This window comes from Triticum dicoccoides, chromosome 7A, assembly GCF_002162155.2.
Source record: "Triticum dicoccoides isolate Atlit2015 ecotype Zavitan chromosome 7A, WEW_v2.0, whole genome shotgun sequence".
Taxonomy (NCBI): domain Eukaryota; kingdom Viridiplantae; phylum Streptophyta; class Magnoliopsida; order Poales; family Poaceae; genus Triticum; species Triticum dicoccoides.
In genome coordinates this window covers 740,606,992-740,616,784 of record NC_041392.1, presented here as the reverse complement: position 1 = coordinate 740,616,784, position 9,793 = coordinate 740,606,992, and the positions used below count along the sequence as shown (strand labels likewise).

The following is a 9,793-nucleotide window of genomic DNA, read 5'->3' as shown; positions in this document are numbered from 1 at the left end:
TGGAGAGTTCCGGTCCTCTCCATCAAACAAAATGTAAACGCGTCCAACTAATTGAAATGAAATAATTAGCAGAATGCTTTGCTGGCTCTTGCAAGTTGGAACTGAGGAAAACGCTCACCTAACCTACCAATGAGCTAGTGACTTTACATAGCGTTTCACGGATCACGTGAAAGTCGTAGGGTGTGAAGTGCTCTTGCTCGTGATTAATTCTAATAAATAATTCATGAATAGAAGAGTAATCAGCATGCAACAATCTAGCATACTATATGAGCAGGAAAACATGCATATCAGCATCACACATGTAACAACAACCATAATGACATGAATAGATCACGATACACGTATTGTTCATTAGTAGTTGTAAGCTTGTAGCTGCCATGGGAGTGATGTTTTTAGGTATGTGATGCCACTCGACTTGGTTGGATTACGACCCGTGGTGACGAATTTGAGTAATCGCGCGGAGCACTTCCCCAGAAACTAATTTGTTCTTCCTCGGTGCTAGATCACAAGGAAAAACGGTTCCGGAGACCTGTTTTACCACACGTCAGTGCATGTCGGCGTCCGGGGTGAAGTAGACTAGGTGGCGGTGCAAGTTGTAGGATGAGGCAAATCCCTAACTTGCTTCGGTGCGTCTTTGGCGATGGCTGGTGAGAGGTATATATAGGAGGACCATGGCAGTATCGTGTCATGATCTCAAACCAACTTGATTTCCAAGTCGTGAACTTGCCGAATAAGTAAGCAATAAACGTGTCTGCCAAGAGATCAGTAAACAAAACGACAAAAGATAGTCGCGCCCCTGCAAGGCCACGAACCAAATTTCAGCGCACGCGCATGTCGCATGCCCACGCCCATCGGCCCGCCCGGCCCCGACCAAGCGAGGAGAGACGAGCGCGCATGTGGTCTTCTCTGTCTCTCTCAACACATGACTTAGTGGAGTGGAGAGAATCAACTATATAAGAAGGTCTCACACGTCCTCAATTTTCGGAGTGGGACTAAACTTCAGACCCTTCACTTTTCATTTTATACATGAGCTTTTGTGATTTGCTTTTGGGAATTTTAGAAAATTACATGGGCCTCGTAGAGTGCCCATTGCTCCGCAACAAAGATTGGGTTCGCCGTGACCATGGTGGTCAAGGTCGCCTCGCTTGTGTGCTCGCTGTAACCCTCTGCCAGCCCGTGCTACTCTAGGAGCAACATGTTGTGCCTCTGTTCCTCTTGTGCCTGCCGGGACGTCGACATAGGAGCCCAGCGGAGGCTGCTGCTCCTCCTTCATGGCGGCGGCGTAGTGCACCTGCGTCTGCTCCATGGCCAGGCCGTCATGCACTGGTGCGGGATCCGGCGCCGTGCAGTCGTCGTAGCCCATAGAGTCGTCGTAGGGGACCTCGGGCGAGCTGGCCAGCATGCCCTGCTCTATCCGCCTGGCACGGCGGGGCTGCCAGGTGGCTGGAAGGGCGGCCACGTCGTGCTTCATCTTTGACGACAGACTATCCCATAGAGCATTCCCGCTCACGGTCATGGCGGATGTGGAGCAAAGAAGAAGAATGTGGAGCGGATGTGTTTGTCGTGTGGAGTTTGCTGGGTGTGGCCACCTTTAAATAGGGGATCCCGGTGAGGCCAAGCGTCCTGATGCATCAATGCGTGGTGCCGGAGTTGGTTCTTCGGGCAGCGAGCCTGCTTAATGGCGGCATACGGACAAACGGGCATTGAACGAGCGTGGTAAATATCCGTCCCGTACAGCAAACGTCGCTCCGACATTGAACAGACGTGGACACCAGGTACGTGCCGTGTGCGGCTCTCTCGACCGACGCCAATGAGAGGTCGCATCCGCTCTGGGCTGGCGTCATTGCAGAGCGGAGATAGGAACAATGCCTACAAGATTCTCAGTTGCATAATAATTGAATAACGAAATCGATCTGGTATGTTTCTAAAATAAACATGACCGAGTCCTTGTATGTACTATATACCCCTCACATGACTGTCTCCGCTCATTTGGCTCATTCAAGTTTAATGATACCTTTGTTTTCAGATAGAGAGCATCTCCTTGGGGGCTACTTTGACTAGATCAAGAGATGCGAAATTGTCGTTTTTTGTCGAATACTAGTTGACACGTCCAGACGTCCTGAGACCTTGATGGTGCACCATGACCATGCCAGAAGGTCGACTAATTTAATAATTTAATTCTGTATAGCTAAACCACTCCCCATACCTCGAGAGAGTTTGATCGTTGGCTCTTTGTAGTGTAGTGTAGAAACACTAGAAACTGAAGAGCTCCATTAAACTAACGAAGCCACTGGAAAGAAAGCTTATTCTTGAAGGCCTACCGGCAGATGATCCAGGATGGCAATTCTTACCGGTAGATGTTGAATTTGCGTCTTTCTAGTGTAGAGCACCAATAAAGCCAGTCAAAAACCCCGTTGAAGTCGGTCATAAGCAGTCCATATGTCGACAGAGTTGCGTGCGTATCGCCAGCTCACATGGCTATGACTCAGGGTACGTAACCATGGCTAGTCCAAGCAAGTATGAAAGCGTTTTCAGAACTAGAAAGCACAAAGTAGAATTAATATGCATTCCATAGCACCCCTCTAGGCCTCTACCGCAGAATAGAGAATCTTTCCCATCCCCAAAATTTTGACTGTCAAGTCTTCTTTCTGACACGACACATGAGAACAATATTTTAATTTTTTATAAGGTTAAAAAATTCAGGGTGGAATAAAGTTAAATTAGTAGGGAAAAGGAAACATCCCTGCGATTTTGGCCTATTTTGTTGTTCAATAGAGTCGACCTAATAAAATCTGAAAAAGACAAAGGAAAATATACGCCTTGGAAATTTACAGTAAATTTGTGCTTATCCCAACCACTGTTGGCCTCCTAATTTTGAGTTTGCTCTCTTGCTGTAGGTGGAGGATCTTGGCGATCTGATCAAGCTTTACACGGACTGACACGCTCGCTTGATACCTTATTACTGCTTCGAGCAGTCTGTGCGCAAAATTAAGAAAGTTGGGGCCAGTAGCCACGTTAGGGTAAGCTTCTTTATTCCTCCTTTACAGGTTTCCGTCCATGCCGTTTACATGAGAAACTGAGCAGTCTACAGAGCATGACAAACTGAACTGGTGCAAGAATAGCTCTTTTAGATTGAAATTAAGTTTGAAGGTTGAGAAAGTTAGATTGATAGGATGCTTGAAACCACCACCAATCTACTGATATTTCACAATGGCATGATGGCTTTGTAAATCTGAACAATTATTTAGGGGGGTCGTGAACAAACAACTTCGCCCCCTCGGCGCTATCTCCATTGTGCTCACCAACAATGACACATCCGCTTTCTTCTGGCTGGACGCTTGGCTTCTTCCGGCCCTGCTAGCTGACACCTACCCGCACCTCTTCTCCCACTCCACCTCACCTTCGGTCCTGGTATCACAAACTAGTAGAAAACAGGGCTTTGGTTCAGCCAGGAAAAAGCATTAATCCCGGTTGCATTACGAACCGGGACTAATGTGAGCATTAGTCCCGGTTCGAGCGGCTAGGGTACCGTACAGGCATTAGTCCCGGTTCAAATGAGACCTTTAGTCCCGGTTGGTGCCATGAACCGGGACTAAAGGGTGCGATGCCCATTAGTACCGGTTCGTGGCACGAACCGGTACTAAAGGTTAGACCTTTAGTTCCGGTTCGAGCCATCAACTGGTACAAATGGGGTTGAGGTATTAGTACCGGTTCGTGGCACGAACCAGTACTAAAGGTAGACCTTTAGTACCGGTTGGTGCCACGAACCGGTACTAATGGTGCAATTTTCAAATCCTACCCCCCTGTGTATCGCCTTTTCAGTTTTGTAAAAAGCAAAAGAAAATGATAAAAACTTCAAAAATTAAAATCCTTCGAGATGTAGTTATGTTACTACATCTACTAGTTAGGAAAATTTAAAAACTTAAATTTGGACATGTTTTGCAAAAAGTGTAGGGAAAATGTAAAACGGCTATAACTTTTGCATACGATGTTAGAAAAAAATGTATAATATATCAAAATGTTCAGCACGAAAATCCGCATCCGGTTTTGATTGCCTACGGCCTGTTTGCAAATTTTTAGAATCCTCAAATTTCAAAAGAAAAAAAGTTATGCTCAAATTTCAGTTTTTTTAAATTTTTGTTAAATCTGGTCAAACTATGGTCAAACTACTTATTCAAGAAGTATTAGTGTTACTAAATAATTATTCAAGAATATTAGGGTTACTAAATAATTATTTCAGTTTTTTTCTGAATTTTGGTCAAATCTGGTCATACTGTGGTCAAACAATGGTCAAATTACTTATTCAAGAAATATTAGTGTTACTAAATAATTATTGTTATTTAGAACAATATTTTCAAACTCAAACAGTGAAATGTATGACTTCATGCTCAAGCTAAACTCTTAAGGGTTAATAGGATTGACATCTTACTATTGTCAGGAAAACAACAAGTGCAGACTTGGAAACGAGGGAGAATAGAACCCGGAAGTTAAGCGTGCTCAGGCTGGGGGAGTGGGAGGATGAGTGACCGTCCAGGAAGTTAGATGATTTGAAATGATGAGGGGTGATTAGAGATTAAATTGAGCAGTGATGAGGGGTGATTAGAGATTAGAGGTTAAAATAATTCAGAAATTTGAAAATCAGGAAAATATTACAAAAACAAATTCAAAAAAATAATATTTAAAAAAAATCCTTTAGTACCGGTTGGTGTTACCAACCGAGACTAAAGGTGGACCTCCAGGCAGCAGCCACGTGGAGGGCCTTTAGTCCCGGTTCGTATAAGAACCGGGACTAAAGGGGGGACCTTTAGTAACGACCCTTTAGTTCCGGTTCCAGAACCGGGACAAAAGGCCCTTTTTCTACTAGTGACATGTCATGCATAATGGTTTACTTGCTACTCCGCGGAACCGCCTAACCAATGTTGCTTCTGTAGAGCTTGCGTCTGTTTTTGTCTTTGTTGCAGGATGTTGCCACCAACGACACGCCCGACGACAGGTTCCTCAACCACGGCTCCTCCTTCTCCTCGAGGTGCACCTACTCGTTGCTCTCCTCCGACCACGAGATCGATCTCAACGCAGGGTACATTTGGAGCTCCAAGGCACCTATCAAGGTCAAGACCTTCGGCTGGCTTCTCTGTCGTGACAGGTTGAGCACGATGGCGAACTTACACCGAAAGACCATCACCTCTGACTCGGTCTGCCCGTGGTGCGCACTAGCCCATGAGGACACTGCGCACGTCGCCATTCTTTGCCCATGCGCGATCCAGGTGCGGTCCCTCTTGGGGTTGCAGCAACCTCACTCCATCGACCTTCTTTGGGATACTACAATACCGTTCGGCCTCGACATCAACATTTGGCCCACCGTCGCCCCCACCATACTATGGAAACTTTGGGACTCCAGGAACGCTCGTGTCTTTCGCAATGAACAACACACACCCCTAGATACTCTTCGAACATTATCTCAGATTTCACGCTTTTGGCCTTTAGGTTTAAGGACCCCGTCAGTAGGGAGGCTGCTGTGTCTTGGCGCCTATATCCTCTCGCTGTAACCCGTGATGTAACTTGCCCCTTGGGCCTTTTGAGTAATATATACAGGTGGGGATCCTCCCCCCCCCCCTTGTTCAATTGTTTTTTTATTTAGGGGGGCTGCATTTTAGTGACTGTGGATCAATGGAAAAGACAGTGCCTGCAACACATCCACATGAAGACTTGTTTTCAAAGCTTCTTATCATGCCACTCTTCTTCAGGAAGGAACAGTACATGAGTATGTCTTTGGGGAATATGCATGGAACATGTTAATCTGAGCCCTTGTGCCATTTCACAAATGCCAATAGATATTATGGCTATTTTATTTTCCATTCCATTGCATCATGTTAATCGACCTTGTTCTTCCTGGACCTATGTATTCTTCGTTGACACTGTCCTTGTATCAGAGATGCAGTTCTGAACTGCACAACTGCATCAACCGCCAGATGGAGTGGAAAATGTTGGAGGCGAGCCAAGCAAAGTGGAGCTGACAGAGGAGCAGAAGGCGCACATGGAAGCTAACCGGCTCAAGGCATTGGAGAGAGCGACCGCAGCTCGGGCTCGCGCATCCCAGTCGCAGCCTGCTGCCGAACCTGTCACCTAGGCCCGTGCAGGACCCTGAACCACTTTGCCTTGCCTGCTTAGGCTGTGTAGCAATACCATGTTGGGTTTTATCGAAGGGTCAAGATAGTGTTTGTTGAAGATAGCTCCAGGTGTTGGTTGAGAAGTTTGTAGAAGTTGGTTTATTCTGGTGCTGGTAGAAAAGTTTGTAAAAAGTAGGTCAAGGTAGAATAGCTCGCAAATTTGTGGGTGTGTTGTGGTGTATCAAGTTTTGCGCCTCTAGTTTTCAGACTCTTGAACATGGAAAAGGCTTCTGAAGTTTCTGTCATATTGATAGACGATGACATGATGCTCTCAACTCAAATTTGAGTACATCTCTGAGAAAAATGAAGCTCTGAAAGTTGATGTTTGTATGATATCCATGTCTATTACAGCCAGTCATCATTTTTTTGCACACAACATCCACGCTCAGTGCGCAAGAAACTCAACCATAGCAACTCAGACAGAATTTAGCAGGCGTTAGAGATGAACTCATCGGAAGCATCTTAATAAAAGAAATTAACTAACTCATCCACTCCACTCCTGCAGATAAAAGCTAAGTTCTCTCAATTACTGATAACCATCTAGACTAAGGACATAGATTGAAAGAGGGAACATAAACCCCGAAGTCTTCCAACACAAACATCAGTACACAACATAAACCAAGTCTTAGACGTCAGTGCTGGTCCAACTCAACTTGCTGACAGCGTACGCTGCTTACATGCACACAACGCTTAGTACGGACATATCAGACTACATAAGCACAATCTTGAACATCCACCATCCAACTCCAGATGTATGGCCCAAGCAAGACCAAGCCAGCGAGCTCAGATCTGCATACATGTATGCAGTTAGAAATTTGAAGCAACTGCAGTTGATGCAACGTGAATCTTTCCCAACCCATTTTCTTAGGAAGGAGGCATGTGCGAAATAGCAGAGTACAATATAGCTTAAGAACAAAGGCCTGCAAGCTACCATAGTATATTGCAGCTTGGAATCAATATACACAAAAACTTAGCAAACTAGAACCCTCTCTGTTCTTGAAACCATAACATGGTAAGTAAGGAGTGCTCATAAATACAAGACTCAAGGCCTTCAAACATCAACTTACTGGTTATGCGACTTTCTTATCTTGAACATTGATGAACAATATGAAGTAAGTGCTAAGTATGAGTGTATGACCAACGATGTACTGCACAAAGATGCAAGCGTGAAAGCCATTTTTTCTCCTCAGATAGGCAGCAACAAGAAATAGCTTTCCAAACTAGTGTGTAATCTTTCTTTTCAGATAACCTTCTCAATCACATACAATTGTTACACATACATGCAGAATCAAACCATGACCTGGCTACCTGTCATAACTAGTTTGACAAGGTAATTAAGCCCAATAGAACAATAATTAACTTTCTATATTTACAAAATGGGAGTAGAAATTTGAAGCAACTGCGCAGTTGATGCAATGGGAATCTTTCATATATGCTAAATATAGCTTAAGAACAAAGGTGCACAAGCTGTTTATTCGTGCTTCCCAAGAATCCTAGATTCTTGAAAACACAACACGGTAAATAAAGAGTACTCAAAAAATCAGGTTACATGTAGTGCAACATTCTTGTTTTGAACATCATCGTCCAAATAAATGGATGATGTTTAAGTGCAAAGTGTGACTAAAGATGTACCATATGAAGTCGCAAAAGCCATTTTCTCTACTAAGATATGGAGCAATAAAAGTTAGCTTTCGAAATTGGTATGTAATCTTTCTTTTTTGCATTGATCTTCACAATTGCAAACAATTGTAGAACATGCGTGCAGAATCAAACCATCAATTGGTTACCTCTTCAAGCTAGTTTGACAAGCCCAATAGAACAATAATTAACTTTCTACATAACCATGTGAGCAGAACAAGAAAATCATACACCCAATGGCAACATAAATAAAATAGTTAAGCTTACCACTTGATCAGATAGTTGGTTCCGATAAAAGTGGCGGGAAGCTAAAGTAGGGGAGAGCACGTTTGCGACTATAGGTATTCTCCATCTTGCAACAGACCTTGGTTATTTCATAAGTCGAGACCTCCAGTGAGTAACAATCCAAATTCTCAATCTGAGTACCTTCTGGAGCGCCTCTGAAGAACAAGTATCCCTCAGCTGCACCCACTTTGGAAATGGAATGGTCGTGATACTTCCCAGGCAGTTCTATGATCTTCTCGAGCTTCCATTCTTGGGAATTATTCTGTAGAGATGTATGGTAGAGTGCAAAGGACCCATGTTATTGTTGACACACAAGAGAAAACATCTCAAGGGTTCCTTCTCGGCCCAAAACAACATCATTTGGGTGTCGACGTTCATCAAAGCTTTGGCCAGGCAGACCTCTAAGCTCCACATGGTAGCCGGTGAGAAGGTCGACAGCGGAAAACCTCAGAGTGTGTGTGTCCAGCACCATCAAATGATCACTCCATCCATAAAGCTTTGTCCAGTAGAAGCAGCCGCGCACATAGTCAAAACAGGACATGTTTCCCAAAGACGGGTAGATGGGAGACTCGACCATGGACCATTGCCAAGTTGTGGACGGGAAGACAAAGAGGACAAGCTTCGTCATGTATCTTGCTACGCATATCACCTTGAAGGGCTGTTCCTCGCCGTCGTCCCTGGTGTTGGGAGCAAGCACGGCCAGGAAATCCCAAAGGCACTCCTGCGGCTGGGCGGCGAGGTCCTCAGGTATGGTTGGAAGCAGCACGTATCTGCGGGACAGGGGGTCGCAGACGGCGAGGTGGAAGTCGGCGGCGTTGCACCGCTCCCGTTTGGTCCATTTGGGGCAGGCACAGAGTTCTTCGTCAGGATAGGTCTCACCCCCTTGATTTTAAGTGGGGGTGGGGTAGATGCTTTGTGATTTGTGAATGCCACGTGTCATCCATCAGGATGGGTCTCACCTGCTAACCCGTGAGACCTGGTCTCATATAATTCTTTTCCTCCCAGGAGTCCATGAGGATGCATACGTCGGAGTCATTTTCGGGGTAGCCCCACGTAGTCCACGACGACGCGGGGGTGGAGGGAGATCCAATCGAGGAGGACGCGGCCGTCGCGGACGTCGCGCGGGGCTCCAGCGGGGGCCTTCCCCGTCGTCTTGGACGCCCGGCGGGACAAAGTAGGAGGAAGAAGAGGCGACGGCCGGGACGAAGGAGAAGTCTACGGCGCGGGGGCGAGGGCGCTGGCGAGCGGGGTAGAGGGGTGCAGCGCCTGGGCGGGGTGGAATTCGGCCCCATCCACGAAGCCGAGGAGGGGAGGCCGGTGCAGCGCGCGGAAGCGGCGGCGAAAGGGGCGGCCTTTGATGACGCGGAGGAAGGAGGTGCAGGCGGCGGAGGCGCATGCGAGCGTGTCCGGGGTGGGCAGGCGGAGGAGGATCTCCTCCAGGAGCTCGTCGGGGACGGGGATGGAGTCCGCCGCCGGCGGTGGCGGGTCCATGGCCACAGGAGTGGAGAAAGGGGATCGAGGGTTAGGGTCGGTGATAGTGGGAAGGAGCGACCAGTGACTCTGGAGATTGAGAGCGAGAACAGCTCTCTACGAAGCCATTTAGCGAACAGCTCTGTATGACTTCATAGATTCGAAAAATTGTAGCTTTATTAAGCTTGGAAAACGTTTGAAAATCAAATTGTAGTGCAAAACTAATCACAAAT

At 46.3% G+C, this 9,793-nt stretch overlaps 1 pseudogene; it reads right to left on the bottom strand.

Annotated features, from left to right (window-relative positions):
* Positions 1-8,079: 8,079 nt before the first annotated feature.
* LOC119334157 lies at positions 8,080-9,581 on the bottom strand (annotated as a pseudogene).
* Positions 9,582-9,793: the final 212 nt, after the last annotated feature.